At 41.9% G+C, this 4,768-nt stretch overlaps 1 pseudogene; it reads right to left on the reverse strand.

Annotated features, from left to right (window-relative positions):
• Positions 1 to 2,549: 2,549 nt before the first annotated feature.
• LOC119893175 lies at positions 2,550 to 4,437 on the reverse strand (annotated as a pseudogene).
• Positions 4,438 to 4,768: the final 331 nt, after the last annotated feature.

A 4,768-nucleotide genomic window follows, 5' to 3' on the forward strand; every position in this document is an offset into this window, starting at 1 on the left:
GCACCACTGTGAGGAATCTTGGAGTTATCTTTGATCAGGACATGTCGTTTAAGTCCCACATTAAGCAAATTTCAAGGACCGCCTTTTTTCACCTACGTAATATTGCGAAAATCAGGAACATCCTGTCTAAAAATGATGCAGAAAAACTAGTCCATGCATTTGTTACTTCTAGGCTGGATTACTGCAATTCCTTATTATCAGGCTGCTCGAAAAAGTCCATTAAGACTCTTCAGCTGATCCAGAATGCTGCAGCACGTGTTCTGACAGGAACCAGGAAAAGAGATCACATTTCTCCTGTTTTAGCTTCTTTGCATTGGCTTCCAGTAAAATCCAGAATAGAATTTAAAATCATTCTTCTTACCTACAAAGCTCTTAATGGTCAGGCACCATCTTATCTTAAAGAGCTCATAGTACCTTACTACCCCACCAGAGCACTGCGCTCCCAGAATGCAGGGTTACTTGTGGTTCCTAGAGTCTCCAAAAGTAGACTAGGAGCCAGAGCGTTCAGCTATCAAGCTCCTCTCCTGTGGAACCAGGTTCCAGTTTGGGTTCAGGAGGCAGACACCATCTCCACATTTAAGAGTAGGCTTAAGACTTTCCTCTTTGATAAAGCTTATAGTTAGGGCTGGCTCAGGTAGTCCTGAACCATCCCTTAGTTATGCTGCTATAGGCCTAGACTGCCGGGGGATTTCCCATGATGCACTGAGCTCCTCTCTCTTCTCTCTCCCTCTGTATGCAACCTTATCCCATTATTGCATGTTACTAACACAACTTCTCCCCTTTCTGGTAGTCTTGTGCTTTCTCGTCCCTCTCCTCTCTCCTCCTATCACTTCCTGCAGGTTTTCTGGCTCTGGAGCTTTGGAGTCTGGATCTGTGGCTGCGGGTCGCCTGCTGCCCCTGTGTTCCTGCTCGACACCCTCTACTGCAGCGACTGTTGTCGCTGGTCTTATTGTTATTATAATCATTAACATTACGATGGTTACCATTAACACTATTATAAATATCTGTACCATTTTTCATTTAGTTTATAGCAACATTACCTTCGCTGTCTGTACCTCTGTGTGTATATTGTGTAGGCTGCCTCCCCTCTCTCTCTCCTTACATCCCTCTCTCTCTTCTCTCTCTCTCTCTCTTTCACTCTCTCTCTCTCTCTTTCTCTCTCTCTCTCTCTCTCACCCCAACCGGTCGAGGCAGATGGCCGCCCACCCTGAGCCATGGTTCTGCTCGAGGTTTCTGCCTCTTAACCCTTGTGTTTTCTTCCCGTCAACCATGCACTTTTTGTCCTCCCAGGTCAAAATTGACCCGGTCTGGTTTGCCTGGTTTTAAAGCAACCAGTTTAACTTATCACCCAATTCTGTGTTACACCTTCTTAGCCAACTCCATTCTAACTCATTACCACTATTTTTACACTTCTTGATGGAATTTCTGGTCAATATGTCTCATTTTTATGAAACTATACCAAATTTATAAGCTAAAAAAAGCAGAAATTATGAATTCTTTTGACTAATAGTTAAGATCAGAGGACTATATGTTGATGGATTATCACAGACTAGTATATGTCAAAGTTTGGTCTGGATAGTGTTTTGAAACCATTTCATTACTTTTAATGGCGGCAAATAATCCCACTTGTTGTCCTTATGGGTCAAAATTGACCGGTCTGGTTTGTCTGTTTATAAAGCATAATGTAAAAATTATCACCCATTTCTCTGTTACACCTTCTTACCAGCTTCATTCCAACTCATTACCACTAGTTTTACACTTCTTCTTGGAATTCATGGTCAATCAATCTCATTTATCTTATTTTTTAGTTAAAAAATGCAGAAACTCTAAGTTATCTTGACTAATAGTATAAATCAGAGGACTATATGTTGATGGACTATCACAGACTGGTATATGTCAAAGTTGAGTCAGGATACTGTTTTAGAAGCATTGCATTATTTTTAATGGTAGCACATATACACACCTGTTGTCCTCCCGGGTCAAAACTGACCCGGTCTGGTTTGCCTGTTTCTAAAGCATAATGTAAAAAATGATCACCCAATTCTGTGTTACACCTTCTTAGCCAACTCCATTCTAACTTATTACCACTATTTTTACACTTCTTGATGGAATTTCTGGTCAATATGTCTCATTTTTATGAAACTATACCAAATTTATAAGCTAAAAAAAGCAGAAATTATGAATTCTTTTGACTAATAGTTAAGATCAGAGGACTATTTGTTGATGGATTATCACAGACTGGTATTTGTCAAAGTTGAGTCAGGATACTGTTTTAGAAGCATTGCATTATTTTTAATGGCAGCACATATACACACCTGTTGTCCTTATGGGTCAAAACTGACCCGGTCTGGTTTGCCTGTTTCTAAAGCATAATGTAAAAAATGATCTCCCAGTTCTGTGTTACACAATGTCAGCAAACTTTATTTCAGCTCATCACCAATTCATTTTACACTTCAATAAACCTCATTTACATTAAATTTTTAAATTTTTAGGAAACCAGCAAAAATTATTATTTATTTTGGATAATCACAGACTGATATATTCCTAGGTCAACATTTGATGGAATTTTATTCACAAATAACAGAGTAAACAAAGAGCTAGATAAATTCATTTACATAGAACAGTCAACATTTATTTCTAAAACTTAAAACTTTAGTTTCAACATTTGAAAACTTGTATAATATACATGTTTATTACTTACATGTGTAAGTGCAGTTGTGTGTCTCTGTGTGAATGTGCTATCATTTGCATGATGGGCAGTGTGTGGTGGTAATGGCATGTTTTTTGCAAATGTTTGCCATGCAATTTTGGCACCTGATGCTGGTTTTGAGATCACTCTTGCCAGGGCAGAATCGGCACCTCTTCCTTGTGGCTGCAGCTGGGTTAGTAGGAGCTGCTGCGGAGGTAGAGGGTCCATCCGTCTGGATTTCCACAACCAAGCTTGCAGATGCTGGCGCGCGGGGAAGAACCTGGCGTCTTTTGATTAGAGGCATCACCAGTTCTCTCCCAAGCTCCTCAAGGAACAGCCTCCTCCTGTGGCACTTCCCCTGATTGTATGTTGGGTTGATCTCAGTCCACAGTACAAATGAATTGTAGGCAGACACGTCTAGTATGTTATAAAAGACCACCAGGGGCCAACGGGCTGTCTTCCTCTTACATGTGTACACACTTGTAACCTGCAACAAAAGAAACAAATACATAATTCAAATTGACACTACACTATATTTTATTACACATAATGCAATGAATTGGACTTTGCATGAATGACAATAAATATTGCATGAAAAAAGTGAAATACCTTGTCAAGGTTGTCCACTCCCCCTTTGTTGTGGTTGTAGTCAAGGATGACTTGGGGCTTTTGTCTTCCCTGGCGCTGACAGCAGTATCCCGATGAAGAGTGCTCATCAGAAGCACATTTCTTCCTTTTTTGGGACAATAGGACACAATAGTATGTGTCTCAGAGAACACGAACTTGGAAGAATATCGAGCCCTGTCTTTTGTGGCAAGCAGTGCTGGTGGAAGCTCAGGTTTATTCTTCCTTACTGTTCCCACCATGGACAGCTTTCTCTTGAGCAGCTCCTGGCCAAGGGCATGTGATGTAAAAAATTATCACAAGTGATTGTTTGTCCACGGAGACCTTCTGCCATCTCAAGAACCACACGCTTGCCCTGTTTTTTTTCTGGCTGTCCATCAGCAGGTTTGCCAGTGTACACTTGCATGTTGAATGCATAGCTGGTCCTGGCATCGCACGCTGTCCAGATCTTTATGCCATATTTCCCAGGTTTATTAGGCATGTATTGCTTGAAGGCACAGCGACCTCTGAAGGGGACCAGGCGCTCATCCACAGTCACATCAGCTCCCGGGTTGTACATCTGCTGCAGGAGACACACCCACTTGTCCCATACATCACGAATGGCAGCGAGTTTGTCACGTGCACGGCGTGCTGTTCTTGTATCTCGATCGTCGAACCGAATGACCCTTGAGATAATGTGGAACATTTTGAGGGGCATTGTGGCCCCAAAAATTGCTCGACCAGACTGGGCATGCCACAAACTGGCCGTGGATTCTTTATTGGATCGATATACTCCAGCGAGAATCAACAGACCTAAGTATGCCTGGAGAGCTATCCCATCCATCTCTCTCCACTTATTGCCATAAACACGACGCCCCTCCTTGTTGGTCATGTTCAGCACAATTTTTTCAACTTGGTCTGGCAGAAACAGTTGAAAAGCAGACGTTATACTATCAACGCGAGCCACTGCGTACCTTGTTGGACCCCTGGGGCTCCTCTCTCTCTCTGCTACCAACATGCGACGTCTGTCACTAGGAGGGATGGAAGACCACAGCAAACTTCCATCTTTTGACTGGAAACACTCTTCCATCTGAGGTTCCTCTTCCTCATCACTTGATTCTTCCTCATCTGTTGAAGCATTATTCTCATTTCTTCACAATTGTCCTCTTCCTCTGATACATCCTCTTCTTCTTCTTCTTCTTCAGATTCCTCCTGGTCTCTCAACTCCTCATCAGGGTTCCAAAGTAATTCAAGAGCCTCTGTCAAATTATAGCGTCTCTTCATTGTGCTTCCCCCGTCTGCATCTCAGACTAAAATGGGTAAAAGGCTGCAAAAGCTCAGTCTTTATAAGCTGTTTTTGTTTTGAAAGGCATTTCAAAGGTGTGAAAAGAAAAAGTTTACATGTACTGTAGCTTAGAAGTTTTAGTTTTATAGCTTTGAAGTTTTGTGTGTGGGGGCGTGTGTGTGTGTGTGGGG

Source organism: Micropterus salmoides, unplaced genomic scaffold, assembly GCF_014851395.1.
Source record: "Micropterus salmoides isolate LMB-PRFRI ecotype aquatic unplaced genomic scaffold, ASM1485139v1 Ms_hic_scaffold_8, whole genome shotgun sequence".
In the NCBI taxonomy this organism is placed as follows: domain Eukaryota; kingdom Metazoa; phylum Chordata; class Actinopteri; order Centrarchiformes; family Centrarchidae; genus Micropterus; species Micropterus salmoides.